General features: G+C 31.0%; 1 long non-coding RNA gene and 1 pseudogene across 1 annotated transcript; both read left to right on the top strand.

The window, feature by feature from the left end:
- The first annotated feature begins 8,387 nt into the window (after positions 1–8,387).
- Positions 8,388–10,742, top strand: LOC140852603 (uncharacterized). The gene is made up of 4 exons (XR_012135490.1): positions 8,388–9,990; positions 10,091–10,183; positions 10,264–10,365; positions 10,443–10,742. It is a non-coding gene; the product is annotated as an uncharacterized lncRNA (long non-coding RNA).
- An 11-nt stretch (positions 10,743–10,753) lies between these two features.
- Positions 10,754–12,652, top strand: LOC140852361 (uncharacterized; annotated as a pseudogene).
- Positions 12,653–18,968: the final 6,316 nt, after the last annotated feature.

The following is an 18,968-nucleotide window of genomic DNA, read 5'->3' as shown; positions in this document are numbered from 1 at the left end:
CCCCTCCTCAACCTCTATCAAGGAAATCTTGAGGATTACTTTAGAAGCCTTCATAGGCTATTCGGTTGTAGAATAGATTTATAAAAGACATAGGTATTAATATTTATTTATTTTATAATTTTTAGTTTAAATATGTCGAATTTGGCAAATTTGCAATTCACTGCTCTTGATATTACAGGCAAAATTATCTATCTTGGATTTTGGATGCTGAAATGCATCTTAATGCCATGAATTTTGGGACCATGATTCAAAAAGAAACACTACAAGAAAAGAAATTTTTTACTATGAAAATATTTGCGATGGAAAATATTTTCATCGCCAATAAGTCTATTTACAATGAAAAACTAAATTCATCGCTAATAATAAAATATTTACGATAAAAATTTATTTTCATGTAAATAGCTCCATATTTATGATGAAATTTTTTTTATCATAAATAAAAATTATTTATTATGATTATTTTCATCATAAATAATAAAATATTTATTTTAATTTTAAATTTTTAAATATTAGCGATGAAAATAGTTTCATCATAAATAATACAAGTATTTGCAATGAAAACTCATTTTCTATCGCAAATATAAGTTATTTACGATGAAAATTTTTATCATTAATATTTAAAAAAAAAATTTAAAAATTATAGATTATTTATGATAAAATTTTTTCATTGTAAATAATTGAGTATTTTCAATGAAAACTAAATTTTCATCATAAATACCTCTCTATTTATGATAAAAATTTTTATTTCTAATAATTAAAAAATAAAAAAATTAAAAATTAAAAAATTAAAGATTATTCAATGAAAATATTATGTCACAAATACTCGAGTATTTGTGATAAAAAAAATTATCCATCGTAAATAGTTATTATTTATGATGAAAAGTTTTCATCAATAATATTTAAAAAAAATTAAAAATTTTTAAAATTTAAAAATTATAGATTACTTTGATGAAAATATTACATCATAAATAATCTAGTATTTGTGACAGAAAATTACTTTTTATCATAAATACATTATATTTATGATGAAAATTATTCATCATTAATACATGAAAAAATAAAAAATTTTAAAAATTCAAAAACTGTAAATTATTAATGATAAAATTTTTTATCATAAATAGCATAGTATTTGCAACAAAAGTCCACTTTTCATCACCAACACGTGACTATTTACGATAAAAATTTTTATCACTAATATTTGAAAAAATAAAAAATTTTAAAAATTTAAAAATTATAGATTATTTATGTGAAAATATTATGTTATAAATTATTACTTATTTGTGACAAAAATTAACTTTTCATCATAAATACTCATTTATTTATGATGAAAAATTTCATGCTAATATATTAAAAAATAAAAAATTTAAAATTTTAAAAATTATAGATTATTAGTGATGAATTTTTTTTATTATAAATAGTCAATTATTTAAGATAAAAATATTTTCATCATCAATATTTAAAAAAATAAAAATATAAAAATATAAAAATTATTTACGATAATACTTTTCATCTTAAGTTTTTTTGAATCTGTCTCATTGCTAATTTTATATAGATTGTTGGTTTTATAAACTGACCAGAGTTATAAAGTACAAAGGCCTTGTATCTACCCAAGAACATAGAAATGAGATAATACTAGATCTTTATATGTTAAAACATGATCCACAAAAAGATTATCCAAAGATTCTCAAATGTATATGAAACTAGTCCTCCTAAACTTTTTTAAATAAAAACTCTTCTAAACTTTTTAGTAATTATACAAGTTATTTGCATGATGATGTAATTAAGTCATGCGTAATAGGTGTGATGTTCATCAAGTTTAAAATTTATAATATTGATTGATCATATCTAAATAGTAAGATATTTTTTATGATAAATTATATTAATTATGGTGTCTCTATCTAAGTTACTCCAATAAAGAAAAAAATAGAGCATAATTAATATCATACAAAACAATAATATTTATCATAATTTTTCATAATAAATTAATATTTTTTAAAATATTTAGTTATCTATAATTATTTTAAGTTTAATTAGAAGGTATAAAAAGTAACTTTGAGCATTTGATTATCTCAAAGGATCAAAGTCAATTTCCAACCTGAGGATTCAGATTAAAAAATACTTAAAATAACTTGGATTGATAAGAACTGAAATGAGTTATACTCAAGTACTCAAATACTTTTAACTCAAACTACAGTTGATGCTACAAAAGCATGTTTTTCATATATTAAATAAATAAGTTTCAGTAACAAAAAAATAAAACTAATAGAATATGACTGTATAGCCCGTATATTAAATATGAATAACTTATTTGTTTGACTCATATTTTGACTCTTTTTGGTATTAAATCCAAATTTTTTAGATGTGTCCATGACATAAAATATTTGTCTCTATGTTCTTTTAGCTCAACATTATATAAACTAGAATTTTTTGAGATGACATCGCACATGAGATGCAAAGATACTTTGGATGGCTATGACCTTCTCATCCAGTTACATAAAACAACTTATAACCACACTTACAATTTTAGACATGCACACATATTATCTATATGCAATGCCTATTTATTAAGGATGGGAGTTGGCATAATAGGATGGATATGTGTTGCATAACTTAGTGAAAAGAAGCTTGAAACTTGAATTTAATATAAAAATAAATATATAAAAAAATAAATTAATATCTTTCCTAGTTTATTCTTGCTTGAGAAAGAGAAAAAATTGTACCTCATAAAATCATATATCTTTTTCAAATTATAAAAACAATACCCTCTGTGTATATGCCCAACTACAATAAATATTATTTATCATTACCGTTTATTTTAAAAAAATTCAAGAATAGAGATCGGACGAAACTTGGTTGAGATCCAATATATTTATTAACTAATTTTGAGTCCCTGCATTGTGTACGGGTTCTAGATCATATAATGGATTATTTTTTAAATATATATATATAAATAGTAAAATAATGTCCATCTAAATTTTTTTTGTGGAAAATAATTAGCAATAAAAATTATTTTCTCTTGCTAATAACATAATTAATGATGAAATATTTCATTTTTGTCCAAAATTTTTTAAAAAATTGGGGCAATTTTTTTTCATCAAAAATTATTAGTGATGAAAATCTTTTTCATCGCTAATAAAATAATTAACGATAAAATATTTTTCATCACAAATAATTTTTTTGATGAAAAAGATTTTTTAGTGGAAATATGGAGAAATTTTTTTTGGCTGAATTATTAACGATAAATTTTTTTTCTATCGTTAATAAAATTATTAACGATGAATTTTTTTTGTCGCAAATAATTTTTTTGGTGGAAAATTTTTTTAACAAATTTTTTTTTGCAAATTATTAGTGATGAAAATTCAGTTTCCATCGCTAATAATATTATTAGTGATGAAACTTTTCATTGCTAATAGTTCACATCACATCACATCTTTTAGCACAAAACCCTTCTTCTCCCCCCCCCGTTTCACGTGAAACCCCCCTTTTTTCCCCCCTCCCCCTCTCCCCTTCGTCGCTTCCCGCTGCCATCCACGTCTGCCCATCGTCGTCTGTGTCCATGTCGTCCGCGTCTGCCGGAGGTAACAATTTCAACCATCTTTCTTTTTTTTTTGGTGTTGATTGGGCCACCAGGGTGCCGGAGAGTGGTCGGCTGGCAGGAGTGGAGATGGGGCCAGCGGTGACTGAGACCGGCCGGCGGGAGGGGGTCTAGGGTCGGAGATGGGGGGACGGGGTTGGGGCGGGATGTGGCTAGTGGGGGATGGGCCAGGGAGGGGGTGGCTGGCAGCCCTGTCTCCGTCGTCAGGGAGGGTGTTGGCCGGTGAAGACAAGGTCGGGAAGGGGGAAAAAGAAAAAAAGAAAAGAAAGGAGGAAGGAAGAGAGAAAGGAGGGGGAAAAAAAAAAAAAGAAAAAAAAAAAAAAAAAGAAAGAAAAAAAGAGAAAAAAAGAAAAAAAAGAAAAAAAGAAAAAAGAGAAGTTGGGGCCGTAGAGGGGGCGGCCGGCGGCGACGGAGATGGGGCCAGGGAGGGTTTGGCCGGTGGAGATGGGGCCGAGGAGGGGGCAGCCGACGGTCGGGGGAGACGGGGTCAGGGAGGGGGCCTAACGATGGAGACGGGCTGGGGACAGGGCCACTAGCGGCCTGGGGAGACGAGGTGGGGAGGGTGTCGGCCGGCAGAGATGGGGGCCAGGGAGAGGGTGGTCGATGGTCGGGGGAGACTGGGCCGGGAGGGGGCCTAAAGGCAGAGATGGGGCTGGGGACAGGGCCGCTGGCAGTCGGGGGAGACGGGGCCGAGGAGGGTGTCAGCCGGGGAAGATGGGTCGGGGGAGATGGTGTCGGGGAGGGTGTCTACCGATGGAGACGAGGTCGGGGAGGGGGCGATCGGGGAGATGGGGCCGGGGAGGGTGTCGGCCAGTGGAGACTGGGTCGGGGAGGGGGCGGCCGGTGGCCATGGCGACAGGGTCGGGGAAAATTTATTTGATTAATAAAATTATTTAATTATTTGATTAATTATATTTGTTGCATAAATTTTTAGTGTTACTACTGAAATTATTTAATTATTTGATTAATTATTTTTTATTCCACTAACACAATGTATATTGCTGTTACTTATTATAATTTAATTATTTTATGTTCTATTTTGTATATTTTTATTTATTATAATTAAATATAAAAAATATTTTTATTTTAGAGAAAATTTATTGAAATTTTTGATGAAAAAATTTGAATGCAGAGTTTTTTTTTTGATAAATTAAAAATCCATATTCGAATGTATGTTCAGAGATGGTAGTTAAATTGCATTGAGCCATAGATTTTCGTTCAAGAGTTGATCTTCATCGAGATCGACTCTTGGATGTCCTGTATTCAGACTTTTCGAAAAATAATAATCTTATTATTGTTAATAGTTGATATTTTATTTCATTATATGGTATTCAGTAGTTATCGGTCCACTGTTCTCTGGGTATATGGTGGATAGAGTGCATAGACACCATATTCACATCGTATACTTGGAGAATCATGGGAGATACTGCTAAAATTATTACAATAATAAGATAAAATATCCACTAATAATAATAATAAGATTATTATTTTTTTGAAAGATTGGACCACACCTGTTACTAATGATTTAAAATGGATAGGATCATGTATTTTTATTTCATTAAATTGGTGGAAGGATATTTTCTGTGTTACTGTTCAATCTGTATTTTTTAATATGTGTTGTTTTGTATGAAATGATCCGTGTCCGGATCTGAATCAGGATTTTGATCGAAATTTAGATCACGATTCAATCCAAAATTTGGATCGGGATCCAGTTCGAATGAATACCACTGAACTTTTTTTTGTTGTTAATAATTTTTTATTTATTGTTAGATGGATATCAACAAAAGTTGGATGAATGTAGAGGTATATTTTTGTCTGAATATCGAAAAGAAATTCGAGATTTTATTGAGTTTGCACGGTATAAGGCTGACAGTGCTAGTCGGATAAAGTATCCATGCAAGAGATGTGTTAATATGGTATATCATCACATAACACTTGTTGAGGAACATCTGCTACATTATGGTATGGATAAGAAGTATATTTGTTGGATATGGCATGGGGAGGGTGATCTAACTGAAGTGGTGCACGATAACGATGATACTGAAGATGATAGTGATGCTGCTGGACCTGTCGAACATAGTGGTATAAGAAAATTATTAGATGATCTTCATCAGGGTGCTTGTTCAAATGTATGCATGAGTACTACTACATCTAAAAGCAATTCTGATCATGAACATAATATCCGGCTTGAGGTAGAAGGGACTTCTGAACAGTTTGCAAAGCTTGTAAGGGATGCACGAGAGTCACTCTATCCAAATTGTACAAAATTTTTCAAGTTAGAGTTTTTGATAAAATTACTTCATATTAAAATCGTGAACCGATGGAGTTAGAAGTCATTTGATCAAAATTTGATATTGATTAAAGCATCTCTTTCCGATAGAGAAAGACTTTCGAAATCATATTTTGAATCAAAAATATACATGCGGGAATTGAGACTTGGCTATATTCCTATACATGCCTGCAAAAATAACTATATATTAATTTATAAGGATAATGAATAGACAACTGAATATCCGAAATATGATGAGCCTAGATACAAAATCGATAATAAGAAAGCAAAGAAGATACCTCAAAAGATTTTGAGATATTTTTTATTGATTTCAAGACTTCAAAGGTTGTATATGTCCATAAAGATAGCTGAAGAAATAAGATGGTATTATGAGCAATGAATTCTGAAGGAGAACATACTTAGCCATCCGACTGACTCTTTAGTGTGAAAAGACTTCGATGTAAAGCATTCGTATTTTGTGAGTGGCCCGCATAATATCTGGCTTGGTCTAGCGATAGATAGATTTAATCTCTTTGGCAATCTGAGTACCTCTTACAGCATGTGGCCTATGATGCTAGTTGTATATAATGTGTCACTTTGAAAGTGCATAAAAGAATCATTTATTTTTATGTCACTGTTGATTCCAAGTCCGAAAGCATCAAGTAATGAAATTGATGTATATCTATGACTTTTAATCGATGATCTAAAGGAGCTATGAAAAAATGAGGTACAGACATATGATTCTGTAAGTCAAAGTAATTTTAAGTTGCATGCTTTAATTCTATGGATCATAAATAATTTTTCTGCATATAGAAACTTATCTGAATGGAGCACTAAAGGATATCTGGTATGTCCAATATGCAATAGGGATGCATCCTCCTTACATTTAAAGCATGGATGAAAAATATGCTTCATGAGTCATTGACGATTTCTCCTTGGTAATCATTCTTGGAGGATCCATTATGATCAATATTTTGATAGTAAGTCTGACCGACATCCGTCACTTAAGGAGTTAAGTGGAGCAAAAATTTTAGAACAACTTGAAGTCATTGAAAACATCCAATTTAAAAAAACATCGAGTACTCGCAAGTGGAAGCATACTGAAGCTAAGCTTCATTGAACGAAGTGAAGCATCTTTTTCGAACTACCGTATTGGAAGTAGCTACTCTTCATTATAATCTAGATGTAATGCATATTGAGAAGAATATTTGTGATAATATCATTGGTACTGTATTGAACATCTCAAAAAAAATAAAAGATGGTACAAAAGCACATCTTGATTTATAAGAAATAGAAATCCAGTCAGAGTTGCATTTAGTTCATCGAGGTGAGAGATTTTTTTATGCCACCTGCATGTTATTCACTGTTTGGTGAGGAAAAAAATTTTTTATGGATGGTTCAAAATCATAAAGTTTCTTGATGCATACGTTTCAAATGTATCGCGGTATGTTGGGAACAATGACGGTAATATCTCTGGCATGAAAAATCATGACTCTCATGTGATGATGCAATATTTACTTCCTGTGGTCATGCGTGGCTATTTGGATGGTGATGTTCCAACTGCATTGATTGAGTTGGGAGTATTCTTTCGAGAACTGTATTGTCAAAAATTGAAGATTAACTTACTTGAGAGATCTGAGAAGGATATCATACTCATTTTTTGTATGTTAAAAAAAAAATTTCCACCATCATTTTTTGATGTTATGGTACATCTAGTTGTTCATATTTCAAAAGAAGCTCTTTTGGCCGGATCGGTACATTATCGATGAATATATCCTATTGAAAGATAAAAAAATTATACGTACTTTATCATATCAATTATAAGATCTAAATATATTTCTAAAATTTAAATTTATTTTTATTTATAGATTCTTGTATACCCTAAAAAGGTATGTGCGCAATAAAGCAAGGCTTGAAGAATCTATAGCGGAAGCATATGTAGCTACGGAGTGTGTCATATTCTGCTCGATGTATCTTGACGATATCGAAATAAGATTCAATCGTACAGATCGTAATGTAGACTGTGAATGGGGTGACAATGAATCGATATTATCTATATTTAAATAAATGGTTCGACCTCTTGATGCAAGGAGATATGAATTTATAGACGTGACGAGCTATCCAAGACATACTTTTATGTTCTAAATAATTATAAAAAATTGAACCTTTCATTGAGTAAGTACCATCTTAGCATACTATTAAATATTTTAAATAAATTTTTTATATCGATATAAAATTAAAAGTCATAACTTGTTGCAGTGAGCACAAGTGTATACTATGTAGAGAGAATAATATGGATACTGATGATCGACATAGGAAAAAATTTACAAAATAATTTGATGATCTTGTAAGTTGCATTAGTAATATATTATTTATTTAATTATAAATAATATTATTTGAACCAATATAATTTTTTATATTGTGGTGTAGATAAAATATAAGTATTTCAATAAAAAAGTGGATATGATCGATGAGTTGTACGATTTAACATATAGTCCTGATTGAAGGGTTAATCACTATGCATCCTATATCATTGGAGGAATGAGATTTCACACAAGAGAGCTTGAGATGCAACGACGGATCCAAAATAGTGAGATTGATGCAATAGGATATGAAGGAGAAGAAAAGATTAAATATTATGGTATACTGGTAGATATTATAGAGCTAAAGTATGAGTCCAATAATTCTATATTCTTGTTTTAGTATGAATGGTGCGATATTAGTAATAAAAAGATTGGTATTCATATCGATTCACACTTTATCGGTATAAATTTTACACGAACATAGTACCAGAATGAGCCGTATATATTAGCAACTCAAGCGAAACAAGTGATATATTTGAAGGATCTAAAGTATCGAGGTAATTGACATATTGTACAAAAAATAGTATCTAGAGGCATATATGACATACCAACTTGATTAGAGATGGATAAAAATTTGAATTTACATGAAAAAGAAGCTTTTCAGCAAGAAGAACGAACATTAGCCGAGCTTTTTGTTGATGAAGAACTTGTAACGGCCCCTTTGAATAAGGTTGATCTGCTGTCCAACAAAGTTGAAGCTGATTTTATATTTAATCTTGATGAGTCAGAGGGCGACGATCAGTTCATAAATGATGATGAGATTGAAGATGACATATATATCGATTATTATGATTCGAAGGAGGATCTACACATCGAAGAAGATATGAATATTGATCAGTAGATCTATATTCTTCGTTCAATTTTCTCTTACAATAATGATATGCGATATAATTGTATTCATTAGAATATAATTTATTTATTATTATTATTATTCAATATTATATTCATTTATATGTCAAAAATTATAGATATGACATCAGGACACAGACGACGACGTTCGCATTCACAGTCTATCCCGGAGGTTGAGGCACCTTCACCGATCTTCATTGCCACATCGCTCCATTGCCAGAGGGTCCTGCACTGGCAGGTCCCAGTGAGGTGGGTTCCAGTGAGGCAGATCCAAGTGAGACAGATTCGAGTGATATTATTATACTTTTATATAATAAAATTTAATTTTTTTATTTGGATAGCTATTACACTAATGATTTATTTATTATTGTTTTAGATCAGTCTTCATCGGTAGTGAGATGAGGGCAAGGCCCATCGAAGAACCTCACTCTAGAGCATTGGAGATGTGAGCACCCGGGACAGCATCTCCGTATCGAGATACCACCCAACTACATTAGGCCCATTAGGAGATGGTGCGAGCCATGGCAGACTGAGCTGGGCATCATATGCCACAGCTATACCCCCGTGATGCTTTTCGATTGGCATCACGTTCTACTGGCTTAGAGAGATTTTTTATACCCACTTATAGGTAAAATAAATTATATTATGAATATTTAATTTGTATAGTATTCTTCTAATATTTATTATTGATAGGGTGTATTCAATATCATTAATTTTGAGGAGGATCGCGTGCGGCGAGCCGTGGACACTCATTTATCGTTGCATTTCAAGGATTATCGCTATCACATGCATCAGCATTAGTACCATGTGGTGCAGGATCATGGGAAGGAGGTAGTGTGGCAGCAACCCTATGACAACATCACTATGGATGATTGGACTGTCATATGCCGGCATATGAGGATCTGGCATATCAAGTTACACATCCAAACTTCTTCTTTTTTTAAAGTTTCATGATTGAATCATTTATTCTTACATTAAATTTATTATCTACTAATTTGATTAGTAACTGTATAGAGAAGATGTACCCAGAGCACCGCAAATTAGGTGAGACAGACCATACTGCATTATGAGGGTTCGAGGTCGTTCGCTCATCATATGGAGCATATGGTCGGTAATTTTTAATTTTTAATTAGTATATAATTCTTTAATTATTTAAATTTTTTTAATTAATTATTTTCAAATTATAGAGAGATGCTGAGAGTGACAAGCTTCCTGGTAGGATCGATATCTACCAGCGGACCCACCAGTGACGGTCAGGGGAGTGGACGATGCAGAGCCAGAAGCTCTTTGTAAGTTTTTTTAATTTTTTTCATTCACAATCTAATTTTTATTATAAAATTAAAATACTTATAACTTTAACTTTCAGAATCATATGATAGACATGAGATCCTAGCCTACCTTTGAGGCTCGACTACACCCACAGATGATGAGATTTGTGATCATGTGCTTAGTACGAGATCCTATTATGTTAGGAGTCTAGGATATGGGATCACTGCTCCCTCATTCTCATGCTTATCTAGGGCTGACATCCATTCTGTCTGCGAGGCTCGACTGACGAAGGTGCAGAGGCAGACTGTCGAGAATCGATAACGGACTGAGTAGCGAGCTTAAGAGTTGGCTGCACGCATCGATGAGTATCAGCAGCTTCAGATCCAGATGATAGAGTAGATGGCGTAGATGGAGCAGACGATACAGCTGATGAGGCAGCAGCAGGTCGGTCTGAGCTCTTTCAAGCACTCTCCTTCTCCGGCTTGTTCTTCAGATACCGACACTTGACGGCTTCTTCATGTAGTTCTTTATTTTTATTTCAAACTTCTTATAATTTTAATTTAATATAATAAAATAATAAAATTTATTTATGAGTTTATTATGTAAATTTTTTATTTTAATTTTTTATTTATAATTTATAAAAAATATTATAAATATAAATTAAATATATATATTCATAAATTATTTTTTAAAAAAATATGTTTAAATTATTAGTGATGAAATTATTCTTGATGAAATATTGGTTGCCAAAAATTTTTAGTATGATAATTTAATTTTTTTAATAGATATAAAATTATTAAAATTTTATATAAAATTAATAGCGATGAAAATTTATTCATCGTAAATAAATATTAGTGATGGAAATTTTTATTGAAAATTATTGTATTTATGATGCAAGTTTTACATCACTAATATTATTAAAATTTAATTTTTACAAAATTTATTATTAATTTAACAGTGATAAAAAATTTTGTTGCAAAAAATTTTATTTGTGACGTAAAATTTTTCATAGCTAAAAATTTTTAAAATTTTTATTTCAAAAAATTTTAATTAAATTAATAGAGATGAAAATATTTTTAACGTTATTAATTTTTTATTTATTAGTGATGTTATAATTTATCATAAATATTTTTTTACAATTAAAATTTTTCATCAAAAATCTTTTAATGATGAAAATTATTCATCGTAAATAAGCATTATTTGTGATGAAATATTTTTTCATCATAAAATATTATCAACGATATGATTATTTGCAATCAAATATTAGTAATAAAAATTTCATCGCTAATTACTATTAGTGATGAAAATAGATTATTAGTGGTAAAAATTTTTGTTGCTAATAACCTGTTTTGTTGTAGTGAAAATATCGCATCCCTGCAGGATCATGTGAAATCTTTAATTTTCTTTCGGCATCATATTGATGAAGGTCTAAAGATTGAATATCTTACTGTGAAAGATCCACTAGTATTGTGGAATAACCTAAAGGAAAGATACGACCACCAGAAGATGGTCATTCTTTCAAAGGCATAGTATGATTGGATGCACCTGAGGTTGCAAGATTTTAAAATTATGTCTGAATATAATTCTGCTCTATTCTGAATCAGCTCATAGTTAAAACTGTATGAAGAGAATGTAACAGATGAGGATATGTTGGAAAAGACATTCTCTATTTTTCATGCCTCAAATGTGCTCCTTCAGCTGTAGTGTCAAGAATGCAGATTTAAAAAATATTCTGAACTGATTTCATGCCTTCTGATAGCTGAGCAGAATAATGAATTATTATTAAAGAATCATGAATCTCACCCTACTGGCTCCACACCATTCCCTGAAGTGAATGTTGTGTCATCCCAAAATAATGAGCATGGGCATGGATGAGGTCGTGGGCGTGGCCACGGTCATGGCTGTGGTGGTTTCAAGAATACTAGGGCAAGCTACTCAAAGTGGCAGAATTCAAAAATAGGTACAAGCTTTGATCAAGAGAAAAAGATACAATCTCAAGAGAATGTTTGCTATAGATGTGGAATGAAGGGTCACTGATCGCGTACTTGTCATACGCCAAAGCATCTAGCAGATCTATATCAAGCTTCCATGAAAAAGAAGGAAAAGAAGCCTGAGACAAACTTTATAGATTTGTTTGATGATGATGATGGCAATCCAAATGTGCCTCCTTTTGACATCTCTGATTTTTTTACCCACCCTGAAGAAAAAATTGACCACATGATCATTGATGGAGAAATAGTTAAAGAATAATTTTTATTATATTTTTTTATTTCAGTAAAGTATTTTATCTATATACTTATTTTTTGAATTTAATAAATAAACTATTTTATAAAATTAATATCTTATTTATTCTCTAGATTAAATCCAAAAATGAATGCGGAAGAATTTTGCATAGCTGATAGTGCTACAATTCACAACATACTTCAGAATCAAAAATACTTTTCATAATTAACCTTTACAAATAAAAATATAAGTACAATTTTTGGTACTTGTATTATAATTGAAGGCTTTAGAAGAGCAACTATAATACTATCAGGTGCTATAAAGTTAGAAATCAGAGAAGCTATTTACTCAGCACAGTCTCGAAGAAATTTATTGAACTTTAAGGATATTCGCCAGAATGGTATCATATTAAGTCAAAAAGTGAACATGGTAAAGAATTTTTGTGCATCATTTCTTATGACTCAAACAAAAAATTTGAGTTAGAAAAATTTCCTATTCTTTCATCTGGATTGTATTATACGATGATTCGTGCAATTAAAACAAATATAGTATTGAACCAAAATTCACTAAGGAAGAAATTTTTATTCTCTAGCACGAATGACTTGGTCATCCTGGATCAACAATGATGCACAAAATTATTGAAACTCAAATAGACATCCAGTAAAGAACCAAAAGATTCTTCTAACTAATAATTATCATTGTTCTGCATGTTCACTTGGAAAATTGATACATAAACTTTCATTCACAAAGTTAGCAATTGAATCTTCTACATTCTTGGAAAGGATTCAGGAGATATATGTGGTCCAATTCATCCCCCTTATGGACCATTTAGATATTTTATGATCCTAATTGATGCTTCCACAAGGTGGTCCCATGTTTCATTGTTGTCTACTCGAAATAGTGCATTTGCTAAATTATTTACTTTGATAATATGATTACGAGCATAATTTTTCAATTTTTCTATAAAATCTATCCGATTAGATAATGCAGCTGAGTTTACTTCAAAAACCTTTGATGACTTTTGCATGTTAGTTGGAATCGATGTTGAGTATCCTATTGCACATGTTCATACTCAAAATAACCTAGCAAAATCATTTATTAAAAGGTTGTAGCTCATTGTTCGATCATTATTGATGAAAACTAAGTTGCCTATATCTATTTGGGGGCATGCTATTTTACATGCTGCATCACTGATTCGAATTAGACCAATTACTTACCACAAATATTCTCCACTACAACTTATAGTTGGTCAACAACCAAACATTTTACATTTATGGATTTTTGATTGTGCTATGTACGTTCCAATTGCTCCACCCCAAAGATCTAAGATGGGACCTTAACATAAACTTGGAGTTTATGTTGATTTTGATAGTCTATCTATCATTAGGTATCTTGAACCTCTGACGGGTGATGTATTCACTGCTCAATTTGCAGATTGTCAATTTGATGAAACAGTGTTCCTATTATTAGAGGAAGATAAAAGGGTGCCAGAAGCATAACATAAGTTATCATGAAATGTATCAAACTTATCATTTTTTGATTTAAGAACGAATCAGTGTGAACTAGAAGTTCAAAGGATTCTTCATTTTTAAAGTATAGAAAATAATTTACTTGATGTATTTATAGATACAAGAAGGGTATGCAAATCTCATATCCCAGTTGAAAATACTCCAGCTTAGATAGAAGTCCTAGTAAGACAGTCGGTTCCTACAGCTGCAGAACAACCTGCACCACACTTGAAGCATGAAAGACCACTTGGTGCAAAGGATAAAGTTTCAAGGAAAAGAAATTCAAGTAAAGTGATACATGAGAGAAATGAGATTTTTGAAGCAAGACAAACTATTGATGATATAGCTTTTATGGATAACCAAATTTTTAGAAATAAAGAAGTTTTAATTGAGGCTCCTGAAGCAGTCCGAGTGCAAGAACATAATGAAATTTCAATTAGCTATACCTCAAAAGATGAAATATGGGATCGAAAGGATATTGTTGTTGATAATGTATTTGCTTATGCAATAGCATCTAGTATTGCTTGTGATGCCAAAAAAGCATTAACGAATACCAACAATGAGATGATTGGATAAAATAAAAAGAAGCAATTCAAGCAGAATTAAATTCTCTCCACAAACATAAAGTTTTTGGATCTGTAGTTCAAACTCCAAAGGATATTAAGCCAATTGGCTATAAATGGGTATTCACAAGAAAATGAAATAAATTAAATAAAATCATGAGATATAAAGCATGATTAGTTGCACAAGGCTTCTCGCAAAGATCTGAAATTGAATTTGATGAGGCATATGCTTTTGCAATGGATGCCATAACTTTTAGATTTCTAATAAGTTTAGCAGCAAAAGAAAGGCTTGATATGCACCTCATGGATGTAGTCACAGCATACTTGTATGGATCGTTAGATTGCAGTGTGTATATGAAAGTTCTTGAGGGATTTAAAATATCTGGAGTAAAAGATTTAAATTCTCGCAATATGTACTCAGTCAAATTACAATGATCCTTGTATGGATTGAAACAATTTGGTAAAATGTGGTATAATAGACTCAATGAATATTTATTAAAAATGGGATACTCTAATGATTCAATATGCCAATGTATTTTTATTAAGAAATTTAATACTGAGTTTGCTATTATTGTTGTGTATGTAGATGATTTGAATATCATCGAAACTCCTGAAGAAGTTTAAAAGGCTACAACTTATTTGAAAGAAGAATTTGAAATGAAAGACTTGGGTAAGATAAAATATTATCTTGGCCTTCAAATAGAATATGTGTCAAGTGAAATTTTTATTCATCAATCAGTATATACTAAAAAGATTCTGAAGCATTTTTACATGGATAAAGCTCACCCACTTAGTTCTCGTATGGTTGTGAGATCACTTGATTTGAAAAATGATCTTTTTCAACCCAAAGAAGAGGAAGAAGAACTTCTTGGTCCTGAAGTACAATATTTTAGTGTAATTAGGGCACTTATGTATCTTACTAATTATACTCGACCTGATATTGTCTTTGCAATAAATTTATTAGCAAGATTTAGTTCTGCACCTACTTGGAGGCATTGGAATGACATTAAGCATATTATGCGCTATTTACAGGATACTATCGACATGAGTTTACTTTACCCATATAATTCTAAACATCAATTATTAGGATATGCTAATGCTGGTTATTTATCAGATTTTCATAATAGCAAGTCACTGACTAGATATGTTTTTACTCATGGTGACTTTTCCATCTCATAAAAATCTATAAAATAGATAATGGTTGCAACTTCATCTACCCATTCAGAAATTCTTATGCTCCATGAGACAAGTCGTGAATATGTTTGGTTGAGAACCATGATTCAACACATTCGAGAATCATGTGGATTATCTTCTATAAAAAATATCCCATCGATAATATATGAAGATAATGCTGCATGTATGGCATAAGTTAAAGGAGGATTTATTAAAGGAGATAGAACTAAACATATTTTATCAAAGTTCTTCTATACTCATGAGCTTCAGAAAAATGGTGAGATTAATGTGCAACAAATTCGCTCTTATAAAATTTTAGCTGATTTATTCACTAAGATGCTCTCAACTATAACATTTAAGAAATTAATTTATAAAATTAGGATGCGACGGCTCAAGGACCTAAGTTGATTATGGAGCTGGTCTTCAGGGGGAGTACTGTACTCTTTTTCTTTCACCTTGGTTTTGTCCCATTGGATTTTTTAGATAAGGTTTTAACGAGATAGTATGTCCTAAACAATTCATAAAGATATTGTACTCTTTTTTTTTTGGCTAAGTTTTTTTTTCACAAGATTTTTTCTCAGCAAGGTTTTAATGAGGCATGTTCTTCATGAAAAGGTCATCCAAGGGGGAGTGTTATAAATGGTTGTTGAAGCCCATATGGATGACCCCTTAGGAATTGGAATGAGAAATATTATTTTCTTTATAAACCAATGAGAAATATTATTTCCTTTGTAAATGAATGAGAAATATTATTTTCTTTTGTAAATGAATGAGAAATATTATTTTTTTTGTAAGTTGGATTAAAATCTATAAAAGGATGTGAAATGGAATGAGAATGATGATTATCATGTGAAAAGATGTCTCTTCTCTCTCTCTTTCTCTCTGGTACTCTCATTGTGTTCCTCTCTTTTAATTATATATTATATTGTTTCACAATAATTATTCTTTTTTAATTACATTGAATCACCTAATGTGATAGTTGACATGAGGTAATATGTTGAAAAAATAATTTTTTACATTATAGGGATAGCATCCCATCCCAAAATGTTGAACATATATATTTTTTCAAAAGTTGTTAGAAGAGTAATTCATCTCATTTTTTCTCATTTGGCAGCTCAAGCAATTTCATTCGAGTTGTCAAAGAAACAAGATCTATTATTGAAGATGAACTAAATCCAAAAAATACGTTGGATACTTGGAAGAAATCTATAGAGAGTGTAGATAAGAATTCAAGAATGTTGAAACCCTTTGCGATGCAATTCATAATTTTTATATTATAAATTATTGAGATTTTATGTTTGTGATCAATGATCATTAGTGTATGACCGTCAAGTGTGCATATAAAAGATATGAATGGTGCATTCATGCTTTCATCTTAGGAAATAAGGTATATTTGTAATTAAAATAATGAACAATAAACATACATGTAGAGTAGAGTTGCAAGCAAAATCTCATCCTAAGGCTTCAAAGCATTGGATTTCAAATATTGTAAAGAAAAAAATTCAAGATATGCTTTTGTATAGGCCAAGTGATATTGTAAAATATATTTATCATGAATTTGATGTAGAATTGCCATATCATTACGCTTGACATGGAAAAGAGGTTGCTATCAAGGAGCTCTATGGTTAGAGGTCAGTATCTTATGAATGGATGCAATGATATTGCGATGCTATTCTTGAGCCAACCCCAACAAGTTAGTAGAGTATTTAACCCTTGAAGATTGATTCAAACATCTATTTATTTTATTTAAAACCTCAATCATTGATTTCATAAAAGGTTGTAGACATTTGACATTCATGGATGCAATATTTATTAAGCATAAGGATGAAAGAGTTTTTCTTGGTGCTATAGGCAAAGATGCGAATGATGACATATTTCTTATAGCATATGCTATTATTGATACAGAGAATGATAACAATTGAGATTGATTTTATCGGATTTTGAGAGGAACCTTATAGTTTTGTATCGACTATTATAGACAATCATTCACGGTTATAACAGATAGACGTCAAGAACTTATGAAAGTAGTGCCAAAGTACTTTACTGGTAGCTGCCATTGCTATTGCATCCATTATATCTAAAATAATTTCAAAAATCAGACATGCAATATCCTTTTCTGAATTTTTAAGTCCATTTTTAAAATACATGGGTATGTTAACATATAAGTGTCTATATATGATCCATCCATTATTTTACATACAGGTCCTTGTCCATTATCGTGCAGCTAAAAGAAAAAGATTAGTTGATTTATTAAATGCTACTGCATACACTCTAAGAATGAATATTTTTCAAAAATTAATCAGTAAACTTATAGTAGAAGCCTCAACATCAAGTAACTTTATCATGCATACGAAGCTAGAGCATTAGACAAATTCAGTCTGTCTAGATCCATACTGGGGTATCATGACATCTAATATGGCTAAGTATTTTAATAGTTGGATCCTAGAGACTTGGTATCTTTCTATTCCTCAGATGTTTGATCATATAAGACTTCAAATTATGTAATTGATGCATGATAGATAGACTCAAGGTTACAACACATCCAAACCTATCTTTGCCCCAATCCTGAAAAAGTATTGTAGAGAAATGAAGAAGAGAATTAGAGGTTATCCATCTTTACATCAAGCATCATGATTTATGATGTAAAGGACACAAAGTACTCATATAAAGTTGAGCTATAGGAATGCACTTACTTTTGTGGTGAATGACAAATCTTCTAGATATCATGTAAGCATGCATGTGCATACATTGAAAGGCTGATAGATCATTATATCACTTTCACTGATAATTATTTTCAGACTGAACTAATAGAGCAACATATACAGAATCTATCAATCCAATTTCTGATATTGAGGTGATCCAGAGTATCTCAAATGAGATATATATTTTATCTCCTATTACAAAGACTCATACTAGCAAGTCTAAGAAGAAGAGAAGAACTTCACAGATAGATTTATCAAAAATATGAAATATGGATGATGCAGAAAAGAAGAACACAGGAGGACTTGTAGTAAGGCGATTGAGTAACTATTTAGGATTTGAGTTGTTTTGTGAGAAGTAGAATGACTAAGTGTTGCAAAAGTACAATTTGTTGTAAACTTGTAAGATCTAAAAATATCTATATTTTTTGGTTATTTATGTGCTTTTCACTTCAAC

Source organism: Elaeis guineensis, chromosome 11 (genome assembly GCF_000442705.2).
Source record: "Elaeis guineensis isolate ETL-2024a chromosome 11, EG11, whole genome shotgun sequence".
Lineage (NCBI taxonomy): Eukaryota > Viridiplantae > Streptophyta > Magnoliopsida > Arecales > Arecaceae > Elaeis > Elaeis guineensis.
This window is presented reverse-complemented; position numbering and strand designations above follow the sequence as displayed.